Source organism: Anopheles funestus (genome assembly GCF_943734845.2).
Source record: "Anopheles funestus chromosome X unlocalized genomic scaffold, idAnoFuneDA-416_04 X_unloc_25, whole genome shotgun sequence".
Lineage (NCBI taxonomy): Eukaryota > Metazoa > Arthropoda > Insecta > Diptera > Culicidae > Anopheles > Anopheles funestus.
The window spans coordinates 63,874-77,500 of NW_026045149.1; positions in this window are offsets into that span (position 1 = coordinate 63,874).

The following is a 13,627-nucleotide window of genomic DNA, read 5'->3' on the forward strand; positions in this document are numbered from 1 at the left end:
TGATCGATCCATACTCACTTGCGTGCACCTAGCCTAGGAAGGTTTCCTATGGCTTCCCATCTTTCTACTGATCGATCCATACTCACTTGCGTGCACCTAGCCTAGGAAGGTTTCCTATGGCTTCCCATCTTTCTACTGATCGATCCATACTCACTTGCGTGCACCTAGCCTAGGAAGGTTTCCTATGGCTTCCCATCTTTCTACTGATCGATCCATACTCACTTGCGTGCACCTAGCCTAGGAAGGTTTCCTTGGGCTTCCCATCTTTCTACTGATCGATCCATACTCACTTGCGTGCACCTAGCCTAGGAAGGTTTCCTATGGCTTCCCATCTTTCTACTGATCGATCCATACTCACTTGCGTGCACCTAGCCTAGGAAGGTTTCCTTGGGCTTCCCATCTTTCTACTGATCGATCCATACTCACTTGCGTGCACCTAGCCTAGGAAGGTTTCCTATGGCTTCCCATCTTTCTACTGATCGATCCATACTCACTTGCGTGCACCTAGCCTAGGAAGGTTTCCTATGGCTTCCCATCTTTCTACTGATCGATCCATACTCACTTGCGTGCACCTAGCCTAGGAAGGTTTCCTTGGGCTTCCCATCTTTCTACTGATCGATCCATACTCACTTGCGTGCACCTAGCCTAGGAAGGTTTCCTATGGCTTCCCATCTTTCTACTGATCGATCCATACTCACTTGCGTGCACCTAGCCTAGGAAGGTTTCCTATGGCTTCCCATCTTTCTACTGATCGATCCATACTCACTTGCGTGCACCTAGCCTAGGAAGGTTTCCTATGGCTTCCCATCTTTCTACTGATCGATCCATACTCACTTGCGTGCACCTAGCCTAGGAAGGTTTCCTTGGGCTTCCCATCTTTCTACTGATCGATCCATACTCACTTGCGTGCACCTAGCCTAGGAAGGTTTCCTATGGCTTCCCATCTTTCTACTGATCGATCCATACTCACTTGCGTGCACCTAGCCTAGGAAGGTTTCCTTGGGCTTCCCATCTTTCTACTGATCGATCCATACTCACTTGCGTGCACCTAGCCTAGGAAGGTTTCCTATGGCTTCCCATCTTTCTACTGATCGATCCATACTCACTTGCGTGCACCTAGCCTAGGAAGGTTTCCTATGGCTTCCCATCTTTCTACTGATCGATCCATACTCACTTGCGTGCACCTAGCCTAGGAAGGTTTCCTTGGGCTTCCCACTTTCTACTGATCGATCCATACTCACTTGCGTGCACCTAGCCTAGGAAGGTTTCCTATGGCTTCCCATCTTTCTACTGATCGATCCATACTCACTTGCGTGCACCTAGCCTAGGAAGGTTTCCTATGGCTTCCCATCTTTCTACTGATCGATCCATACTCACTTGCGTGCACCTAGCCTAGGAAGGTTTCCTTGGGCTTCCCATCTTTCTACTGATCGATCCATACTCACTTGCGTGCACCTAGCCTAGGAAGGTTTCCTATGGCTTCCCATCTTTCTACTGATCGATCCATACTCACTTGCGTGCACCTAGCCTAGGAAGGTTTCCTTGGGCTTCCCATCTTTCTACTGATCGATCCATACTCACTTGCGTGCACCTAGCCTAGGAAGGTTTCCTATGGCTTCCCATCTTTCTACTGATCGATCCATACTCACTTGCGTGCACCTAGCCTAGGAAGGTTTCCTATGGCTTCCCATCTTTCTACTGATCGATCCATACTCACTTGCGTGCACCTAGCCTAGGAAGGTTTCCTTGGGCTTCCCATCTTTCTACTGATCGATCCATACTCACTTGCGTGCACCTAGCCTAGGAAGGTTTCCTATGGCTTCCCATCTTTCTACTGATCGATCCATACTCACTTGCGTGCACCTAGCCTAGGAAGGTTTCCTATGGCTTCCCATCTTTCTACTGATCGATCCATACTCACTTGCGTGCACCTAGCCTAGGAAGGTTTCCTTGGGCTTCCCATCTTTCTACTGATCGATCCATACTCACTTGCGTGCACCTAGCCTAGGAAGGTTTCCTATGGCTTCCCATCTTTCTACTGATCGATCCATACTCACTTGCGTGCACCTAGCCTAGGAAGGTTTCCTATGGCTTCCCATCTTTCTACTGATCGATCCATACTCACTTGCGTGCACCTAGCCTAGGAAGGTTTCCCTTTGGTACCGACTTCCATCTACGCACTCGATATAACCTAGGTACTTGGTACCGATGATGGTTAACACTCAAGCATTTCTTGCATCCTGCGTGCAAGGTACCAATTTTCACTTCTCAGGTGCGTTTATGAGCCCGCATTAATCCAATATCGCTCTGATGGCCTTTCTTATTATTTCATCCGATAGCCCTTGCCAAAAGCTACCAAAAGTTCCTCCACGGCCATGTGCTCCGACGCTTAGTTTAGGAAATATTCGAAAAAATTCAAAATAGGAAGCATTTTCTTATTGGAAAATCACCTTAAATCGATGGCCATTTTTTGGGCAAAAACTTTAACGTCTTCCCGACTTTGCGGGAATTGCGAATTTTAGGCACCCAGAGAAAATCTTTTACTTTAAGGGGGCGGCCGCGAAGTTGCCCAAAGTCTCGGACACAAAAATTCTCAAGTTCCCCACTCTAGTAAAGCGCCCTATGAGTATCTCCTGGCCCGCGAGCTCTGCGAGCGGGCCAGCTTCGGCGATTTTTGCCTTTTCGCCTAGGCGGTTCTTCTACGAAATTGGCCCACAGCTTTTGGTCAGAAAGCTAGCATTTGTTGCAACAGTTAGGTGCTTGGTACCACATTTTGGTATCCATTTGGGCATTTGTTGCAACTACTCGGTACTTTGGCCCACATTTCGCTCTACTCGGGCCTCTATGGTGCTACTTGTCGGTACTTTTGGCCAACTTAGGCCAATTGGGTGCAACTTGTGGGTACTCTGTGGGTACTTTAGGGCATATTGTGTCTTTCGGGTGAACCTTCGCGATACTTCATGGGTACTGATGGCCAACTTAGGAACATTCAGTGCAACCTTTGGGCCTAAGGAAATTTGTCCAACTCTTTGGACTTAGAAAATTTTCTGGACTTAGAAAATTTTCTGGACTTGTAAAAATTTTCAAATGTTCAATTTGGCCCACATTTCGCTCTACTCGGGCCTCTATGGTGCTACTTGGCGGTACTTTTGGCCAACTTAGGCCAATTGGGTGCTCTTTGTGGGTACTCTATCGGTACTTTTGGCCAACTTAGGCCAATGGGGTGCTATATGTGGGTGCTCTATCGGTACTTTTGGCCATGTTAGGCCCACTCGGTGCTATTTGTGGGTACTCTATCGGTACTTTTGGCCATGTTAGGCCCATTCGGTGCTATATGTGGGTGCTCTATCGGTACTTTTGGCCATGTTAGGCCCACTCGGTGCTATTTGTGGGTACTCTATCGGTACTTTTGGCCAACTTAGGCCCATGGGGTGCTCTTTGTGGGTACTCTATCGGTACTTTTGGCCATGTTAGGCCCACTCGGTGCTATTTGTGGGTACTCTATCGGTACTTTTGGCCATGTTAGGCCCACTCGGTGCTATTTGTGGGTACTCTATCGGTACTTTTGGCCAACTTAGGCCAATTGGGTGCTATTTGTGGGTACTCTATCGGTACTTTTGGCCAACATAGGCCAATTGGGTGCTACTTGTGGGTACTCTATCGGTACTTTTGGCCAACTTAGGCCAACTCAGTGCTACTTGTGGGTACTCTATCGGTACTTTTGGCCAACTTAGGCCAATTGGGTGCTCTTTGTGGGTACTCTATCGGTACTTTTGGCCAACTTAGGCCCATTCGGTGCTATTTGTGGGTACTCTATCGGTACTTTTGGCCAACTTAGGCCAACGCGGTGCTATTTGTGGGTACTCTATCGGTACTTTGGGACATATTATGTCCTTCGGGTGAACCTTCTCGATACCTCATGGGTACTTGTGGCCAACTTAGGAAAATTCAGTGCAACCTATGGGCCTTTGGAAATTGTTCCAACACTTTGGACTTAGAAAATTTTCTGGACTTAGAAAATTTTTTGGACTTAGAAAAATTTTCAACTTCTGTATCTTCTTCATCATGTTCCATTTTGTGGGACTTAGAAAATTTTCTGGACTTAGAAAATTTTTTGGACTTAGGAAATTTTTCAACACTTGTAAAATTTTTGTTCCTTCTTTGAAGAAGAATACTTTCCACTATTAGCTTCTTTCTCTTTTTCTTCTTAGTTGTCTTCTTATTTTCGGTCCGAGAGCGCCGACACTTGTAAAATTATCTAAGTCCGAAGACTTTTGGAATGAACCAAAAGTCAACGAACACAATACATCAACCCTATCAACATCAAGTGGCAACCCGAAGGAAGCGCAGCGGCCAGCCCATGTACAACGCGAAGTTGTAGCATGCAACCAACCAACCGCTAACCTCCAACGGCACTCAATGTATTCGTTACACATGGGCGCACCTGCACCACACTGTCGTGACCATCCAACGAGCCGTCGGTTCGGTCGTGTGTTACAAGCACCCCATCACATAGGCATAGAGTCACCACACAGTGTTCTTCAACACTCTCGTCACATGGTGCAAGTCACGGTACGCACCACCAATGTGCACTGGTTGGCCAATTCCAGCACACACGGGGCGCGCACGCGCAAGCACTAACCACCAAGCATGGGTCGCCTGAGAGGATCGATGCGAACGCATCTCTACAACTTGAAGCTCCCAGCCTGTAGTCCCGTCGTTTGCGGGCGGTCGTAGGTGTCGAAACTAGTGATATCCACAGTCGGCAAGCTCGTCCACCGGTGTTCCCAACATGTATGGTACTAACACGTGCAGCGCGAACCCGCCCTTTGCGGCCTAGTAGTAAGCGGGGATGAGACGCCAGTGTGCCAATGGACAGCACGGACGGTTCTCGGAGGGTTGTTAGGCCCGCTAGCTTACGACCACCTAATGGGTATAAGAAGCGCTATCAGCTCGGATTGGATACGACCTTAGAGGCGTTCAGGCATAATCCAGCGGACGTAGCGTCATACCATAGTCCGTTCGAACTAGTATTGAGCCAGTGGTCCGTACCTGTGGTTCCTCTCGTACTGCACAGGAATTCCGTTAAGATAGCGACAAACAATGCACACCAGTAGGGTAAAACTAACCTGTCTCACGACGGTCTAAACCCAGCTCACGTTCCCTTGAAAGGGTGAACAATCCTACGCTTGGTAAATTTTGCTTTACAATGATAGGAAGAGCCGACATCGAAGGATCAAAAAGCCACGTCGCTATGAACGCTTGGCGGCCACAAGCCAGTTATCCCTGTAGTCTGAGCGAAACCTCCGAAGTGAACGGACGTGTTTTTCGAGCGCTCCCGTGCGAATTTGCGAAAAAGTGCGTTTAAAGCGAATTAGTTCGAGATTTACCCACAGGTGGCGCTGGTGTTGTTAGGAGTGATATTCCCCAGCCCCCCCAACTCGAACCATAGTGCTACGAGCGTTTTTACGGAAAACGTGAAATATTTCACGAAATATTTCATGAAATATTTCAACCTTGAAATATTTCAAAAGAGGACAAAATTTCCTTTCCGGGGAGCCGTCGGACGCCCGGATCGGACAAGTGGTTCTGGAGATATAGGGGATTGAAAAAGTTTGATAAGTAGTTCGATAACTGTTATCGAACTCCAACACCGAGTTATCAAACTTCCGGACAAATCCTTTAAAGTGGGATATCTCGGTAACCCTTCGGGCTAGAGGGACGTCCGGGGTATCGGTGGATAGGTCTCGGAGTGGAGCACCGGATCGTCACCCCCCCGCCCCTCCCATATCCACCCCCTCCCCCTCAGGAGGGAAAAACCAGTGTTTTCTAGTGTCCGGTTGGTATTGCCCTCTAAAAGTGCGCGAATCGGTTAAAAAATATTGCAGAACATTAAGTGAGATTATCCCGATTCGATGAAGTGGTCTGCCGTTTCTGTGCGTTGAAAAACAACGGAGATATAAGCGCCCAAAGTTGGAGGTTTTTCGCGTTTCCGGTTTTGACTCTCGCCATACAATTTGTATGGGATTTTCCGGGGACCAGTTTTTCGTGAATAACTTCGTCAATTCTTGACGGATTTTCAAAAATAAAACATCAAAAGACGCGTATTAAAAAGACGCATCCAACGGTGTTAAGTTTGTGCGTGTGTGTGTATGCCACCGGAAGTGGTGCCCAAAAAACTAGTGTTTTTTTAGTGTCCGGTTGGTATTGCCCTCTAAAAGTGAGCGAATCGATTCAAAAACATTGTAAAACGTTAAGTGAGAACGTCCCGATTCGATGAAGTGGTCTGCCGTTTCTGTGCGTTGAAAAACAACGGAGATATTAGCGCCCAAAGTTGGAGGTTTTTCGCGTTTCCGGTTTCATTTCCGGCCATACAATTTGTATGGGATTTTCCGGGGACCAGTTTTTCGTGAATAACTTCGTCAATTCTTGACGGATTTTCAAAAAGGAAACATCAAAAGACGCGTATTGAAAAGACGCATCCAACGGTGTAAAGTTTGTGCGTGTGTGTGTATGCCACCGGAAGTGGTGCCCAAAAAACTAGTGTTTTTTAGTATCCGGTTGGTATTGCCCTCTAAAAGTGAGCGAATCGATTCAAAAACATTGTAAAACGTTAAGTGAGAACGTCCCGATTCGATGAAGTGGTCTGCCGTTTCTGTGCGTTGAAAAACAACGGAGATATTAGCGCCCAAAGTTGGAGGTTTTTCGCGTTTCCGGTTTCAAAAAGTGCGTGTAAAATCCACCACGTGTTTACGGGCGACATCTTGAAGATTTGGCAAAGTGGAAGGCCAATATTATTTAATTAGTTATTAAATTTTTGAAATTTAATAACTCGGTCGGGTGGCCACCTGGCCACTTGGATTTTGGCATCCGGCCCTCGATTGGGGTCCTCTACACGTGTGCCAAGTCCCCCCCCGCTACTCCCAAAAACCAGGGAGTTTTTTCCGGCCCGGTTTTTGAATTTTCAAAAATCAACCCTGCAACCTGGCGCGGGTTTAATCATCGTAACAGGAGTGGCCCATCGGGACTCACCCGGGAAAATTGGCCGCAGGCCGATCGGACCGGAATTAGCCCGGAAACCGGCGAAAAGGCGAAAAAAAAGGGGGTTTTTCGGGTTTTTGGAGGCCAGTTTCCTCCCACCACCCCCTCGATCCACCCACCATCGGATAGGGCTTGGCCGGGCGCGTCGATCGATCCGTGGATCGCCAGGATCGGTCCATAAACGGCTGAGTTCTGCTATCTGGAAAAATCCTTTGGTGGTGTTAGTGTGCGAGTGCATTAGTGTTAGTGCGAAAACATTTTTATTGCACAACTTCGAGAAAAGTGGACCGATTGCGACGTTTAGCACTTCGTTGGACGCGTCTCGGCAAGACGCGTCGATACGTGCCTTCAACGGGTCAATCGGGCCCATAGTGCGGTGGCCAGAGTGCCGGACATTTTGACCGTGTGTGTGTGAAAATCGGTGGCCAAAACGTGCACCACTCCGTCAGTTTTCGTCGGATCCGGACGTGCGACACCTCCCTGGAATCGTCTTCGCGAGAGCCAGCTCTTGCCGTACCAGGGGGGGCGATCCAGTGAACGGCCCCGGAACTGGGTTTTGTGTGTGCGTGTGTGTGAGCGGAATTTTCATTTGTGCACCGTTTCGGAACCGCTGGTCCGATTTCGAAGTCCGGCACCTCGTTGCAAATGCGCCGACGAGACGCAGCTGTTGCCGTTGTTTCGGAGGCGATCCATTGAGCGGATCGGAAGATCAATTTTTAGACGAGTTAAACGCTGATTTTTGGTAAGTTTGAGAGTCCCATCAGTACCGGAACACGAGGACGCATCGACCAAAATTTTCCGGCAGTCGATCGGACCGGAAACAGCCTGGAAACCAGCGAAAAGGCGGAAAAAAGGGGGTTTTTCGGGTTTTTGGAGGCCAGTTTCCTCCCACCACCCCCTCGATCCACCCACCATCGGATAGGGCTCGGTCGGGCGCGTCGATCGATCCGTGGATCGCCAGGATCGGTCCATAAACGGCTGAGTTCTGCTATTTGGAAAAATCCGTTTGGTGGTGTTAGTGTGCGAGTGCATTAGTGTTAGTGCGGAAAAACATTTTATTGCACAACTTCGTGAAAAGTGGACCGATTGGGACGGGTAGCACTTCGTTCGAAGCGTCTCGGCAAGACGCGTCGATACGTGTCTTCAACGGGTCAATCGGGCCCATAGTGCGGTGGCCAGAGTGCGGGACATATTCGACCGTGTGTGTGTGAAAATCGGTGGCCAAATCGTGCACCACTTCGTCAGTTTTCGTCGGATCCGGACGTGCGACACCTCCCTGGAATCGTCTTCGCGAGAGCCAGCTTTTGCCGTACCAGGGGGGGCGATCCAGTGAACGGCCCCGGAACTGGGTTTTGTGTGTGTGTGTGTGCGAGCGGAATTTTCATTTGTGCACCGTTTCGGAACCGCTGGTCCGATTTGGACGTCCGACACCTCGTTGGATTCGTCTCGGCGAGACCTACTTGCTGCCATCAATCCGGAGTCGATCAACGGAGAGGCAAGTAAGTCGATTCTTTTTCATTAGGGTTTGCTTGGCACCTGGGGAAGCCAAGCACCATGGACGGTGCAAGGTCTTTGCGGTCGAGGACCTTGTCGACGGACGAGAGGGTTGCGCCGACGAATCGTCCTTCATTGCAGCCGCGAGTGCTGCTTACGAAGTCGTCGATGCCGGTCGTCAAGGAGACGACCTCTACCGGTTCTGCAGCGCAACGCGACGAGGAGATGCGCGAGCTTCGTCGCACCAACGAGGAGCTGCGGGCCATGCTCGCCAAGCTGCAAGAGGAGCTGTCCCTCTTCCGGGTCCAGATGGCGTCAGCAGAAGCGAATGCTCGTCGCGATGCGGAGGTGGCACTCTCGGCGGCTGTACGTCGGGAGGAAATAGCGGCGGCGGAAATCGCCGCACTTCGAGAGGCACAACGGCTGGATCGTGAGGCTCATCGGCGCGAGCGTGACGCGCTTAATGAGCTCATTTTGCAGGTGGTCGGAGGTCAGCAGCAGCTGGGCGAGCCGATACGCGCCTCTGTGGCTTATTCGCCGACCCCAATGCCACGGCGTCGGATGGAGCAGCAGCAGAGTGAGCAGCAGCGTGGGCAGCAGCAGCAGCGGCAGCGACAGCAGGTTGCGGTGACGGCTATGGTGGAGCCGTCTCCGGACCAGGATGGCGGCTCCTGGACTGAGGTGGTGCGCCGTAAGCCGGCACGTCAATCAGCGAGCATGCAGCAGCAGCAGCAGCAGCAGCAGCAGCAGCAGCAGCAGCAGAAGCAGCAGCAGCAGAAACAGCAGTGGCCGCAGCTGCAACAACAACGGGCGAAGGTCCAGCGACAGGCGGTTGCAGGACCATCGTCACAGCAGCCCCAACAACAGCAGGGGCAACAGGCCTGGCGTAGCCAGCCTGCAACACGGCGAGGCGGAGGGCGTCAACGGCAGCGCAAAATCAAGCCGGACGCAATTGAGATCGCTCCAGCCGAGGGACAAACCTGGACCGAGGTTTACCAGGTTGTGCGTGGGGCTCCAGAGATGGTGAAGTATGCAGATGCCCTTGGAGTCGGACGACGCACCACACGCTCCCGACTTGTTATGGAGCTGAAGGAGAGCGCGAATGCTGCAGAGGTGCTGCAGTGCATCCAAGACGTGTGCGCGAAGGCGGAACTGCCGGCATCAGCACGATTGGTGACTCCCACGGTCGACATCCGGATGGACGCGGTCGACCCTTTAGCGGAGGAGTCACACGTGGCGAAGGCACTCTCCGAGCTATGCCAGCACACCGTGGAGGAGACTTCGGTTCGGCTGCGACCAGCGTGGGACGGCACGAAGGTGGCGATAGCGCGGGTGACAACGAAGGCGGCAGAGGAGCTGGACGGGAAGTTTGTCAAAATCAAGTACACGTCCTGCCTGATCCGGAAGGTGGCTCCAATGCAGACGCGGCAGCAACGTTGTTACAAGTGTCTGGAGATGGGACACGTCCGGGCAGCGTGCACGAGCGAGGTCGATCGCTCGGCCAGCTGCATTCGATGCGGGAAGCCAGATCATCAGGCGAAGAGCTGCACGGCGGAGGTGTGCTGTGCCGTGTGCAGCGGCCCGCATCCGGTCGGTCATCTGACGTGCCGGCGCTAAAGGTGCTGCAGATCAACCTTGGGCGGAGCAGGACAGCTCAGGACCTGCTGATGCAGACGGCTCGCGAGCTGGATGTTCAGGTGGTGCTCGCCTGTGAGCTGTATCGGCCGCCTCGAGATGATCCGCGATGGGCTGTTGATGAGGAGTTGAGCGTGGCGATCGTCGCAACGGGGGCTTACCCCATCCAGCGTCTGTGGGGAAGCGTCGTCCCGGGATTGGTGGTTGCCACGATAGCGGGAGTCACTTTCGCCAGCTGCTACGTGTCGCCCAGCAGTGGTTCGGAAGACTTCGAGGAGTTTCTTGGTGCGGTGGAGGTGTCGCTGGTGGGACATACAACATCAGTCCTGGCTGGGGACTTCAACGCCTGGAACGAGGAGTGGGGGAGTGCGCGCACTACCCGGAAGGGGCAGGAGCTCCTAAGCGTGGTGGAGCAGCTGGCGCTGCAGACGCTGAACCGTGGCAACGTGCCCACCTTCAAGGGCAACGGGGTTGCGCGGGAAAGCGTCATCGACGTCTCCTTCGCCAGCCAATCCATTGTGCGGCCGGACTCATGGCGCGTGCTTAACCGCTTCTCCGGCAGCGATCACGAGTACATCGAGTTTCATGTGGAGGTTCCGGGTCAACGGAACAAGCGACGTGGCCAGCAGCACCAAAGCCAAGCAGCAGCCAGTGACGGGACAGCCAGGCACGCCGGAACTCGGTGGAAGACGATGCAGTTCGTCCGGAAGAGCTTCGACATCGCCCTCACAGTCGGCCGCTTCGGACAGGTCGACACTCCGGAGGGGCTGGTTGGCGGACTCACTCGGGCGTGCGATGAGACCATGGAGAGAGTACACGGGGCTACCTTCCACCGCAAGCCCCAGGTGTACTGGTGGTCTCCGGACATCGAGCGCTTGAGGGAAGAGTGCGAAGCAGCGGAGGCAGCCCATCGTCGGGCTCAACCGTCGGAGCGTGCTGTGACGTCTGCCGGACTGCAGGATTGCCGTCGTTTGCTGCAGGCCAGTATTCAGAACAGCAAGGAGAGCAGCCTTCAGGAGCTGATTGACGGCGTCGAGGCTGAGGTGTTCGGTCTTGGGTATAAGGTTGTGCGAGCGAAGCTTCGCGGCCGGGCGCCACCGGAAACGGACCGAGCTGTTCTTGGTCCGATCGTCGACGCCTTGTTCCCGGAGCATCCAGCGTTCGAGTGGCCGGACATCGAAGCGAGCACCGCCTCACACGTCGCTCTGAGGCCGGTCACGAGCTCGGAGGTCCTGCTGCTGGCTGAGCGGATGGCGTCGTCCAAGGCGCCAGGGTTGGACGGCATCCCGAACACTGCGGTGAAGGCAGCGATGCGGAAGCATCCGGAGGTCTTCGTGGACGTGTACAACCAGCTGCTCGAGCGAGGCGAGTTTCCTGCGGCGTGGAAGGAGGCTCGACTTGTGCTGATCGCGAAGCCGGGCAAGCAGCCGGGCGACCCGTCATCATATCGTCCGCTGCTCATGCTAGGAGCAGTCGCCAAGGGGTTCGAGCGGGTGATCCTGGATCGACTGAACGACCACTTGGAGAACAGCGATGCTCCGCGACTGTCGCCAAGGCAGTACGGGTTCCGGCGCGGCCGTTCCACGATACAGGCCATCGAACGTGTGATCGAGAGGGGGCAGCACGCGAGGACGTTCCATCGCACCAACCAGCGGGATCCTCGATGTCTGGTGGTGGCAGCACTGGATGTCAGGAATGCCTTCAACTCCGCCAGTTGGGAGGCGATCGCGGCTGCCCTGCAGAAGCTGCAAGTTCCAGTAGCCCTCCAGAGAATGTTGCGCAGCTACTTCTCTGAGAGGAGGCTGGTGTATGAAACCAGCGAGGGACCAGTGCGGCGAACGGTCACGGCGGGCGTTCCACAGGGCTCAATCCTGGGCCCGACTCTGTGGAACGCCATGTACGACGGTGTGCTTCGGTTGGCGCTGCCTGAGGGCGCTGAGGTGATTGGTTTTGCCGACGACGTCGTGGTGCTGGCGAGCGGGACGGCACCGGAGGCGGCGACGCGTTTAGCTGAAACGGCGATTGGAATGATCAGCTCGTGGATGGCGCAACACCACCTGGAGCTTGCTCCGGCCAAGACCGAGCTGGTCATTGTTTCCACAATGCGGAGAGAACGCACCCGCGTTCCAGTTACGATCGACGGAGTGGAGAAGATGCCGACCCGTACGCTCAAGTACCTCGGGGTCATTCTTGAGGATCACTTGTCGTGGAGGCCACACGTTGAGCAGGCCACGTCGAAGGCGCTCCGTGTGGCGCAGGCCATCTCCAGGCTGCTTCGTAACCATGGCGGTCCGAAGTGTGCGAAGCGACGGTTGCTGTCATCGGTGGTGGACTCTACTCTCCGCTACGCTGCGCCGATTTGGCATGAAGCGGTCCAGCTTCGGGCGTGTCGCAGGCAGCTGAACCGGGTGCAGGGCCTTTACGCACGGCCGGTGGCCCGCACCTTCGTTACGGTGAGGAACGAGGTGGCAACGGTCCTTGCCAGCGTCATCCCCATCGTGCTGCAGGTGACGGAGGACGCTCGCTGTTACCAGCGACATCAGGCGACGGGAGCGAGTTTGCGGGAGCTGCGCATCGAGGAGCGAGTTAACACAATCGCCGAGTGGCAGCGGCAGTGGGACCAGCTGGAACCGGAAAGCCGCTACACACGGTGGGCACACCGAGTTATTCCGGACTTGGCGGCATGGAAGAACCGGCGGCACGGAGAGATGACCTTCCATCTCGCGCAAATTCTCTCCGGCCACGGTTTCTTTCATGAATACCTACAAACTAAACATCTGGCGCCATCCGCTGACTGTGTCAGGTGCCCGGGAGTTGTGGAGAGTGCTGAACATGCGTTCTTTGACTGCCCGAGGTTCGCAGATGTTCGACAAGCATTGCTCGGCGAGGATGATGCAGCTGTTGTGACGCCGGAAACTCTCGTGGAGTTTATGTTGAGCAGTCCAGCGAGATGGAGCAGCGTTTGCGAAGCGGCGCGTAACATCACCACATCTCTGCAGCAGGACTGGTACGTCGAGCGTGCCACCAGCGCCAATGCAGAGATGGTAGCCGCAACGCAGCGCTTAGACGATGCCCACAGCACCACGCGGGCAGCTCGGAATGAGCGACGGAACGAGGCTCGCAGGCAGCTTACGCTTGAACGGCAGGCGGCAAGGCCACCTCCGATGCATCCGGATGGCCGGCCGTACACGGAGGAGGAGTTGGTCCTGCGCGAACAACAGTTACAGCGGACACGAGACAAGGTCCGCAGACACCGTGCTCGTCGGAGGGTGCAGAGTGACGAGGTGGTGGACTGCCGTGATTATCTTTGGGCCCTGTTCGGTGTGGGGGCGTTTGACGAGGAATAAAAAGTGGCTAGGGGGCACGACTGCCCAGTAGGGAAAGAGCGTCGCAGCCTTAAGGCCAAAAAATAACGTGCGACAAGGCAATGTGCCTTAGTAGGTGGAAAGTGGATACG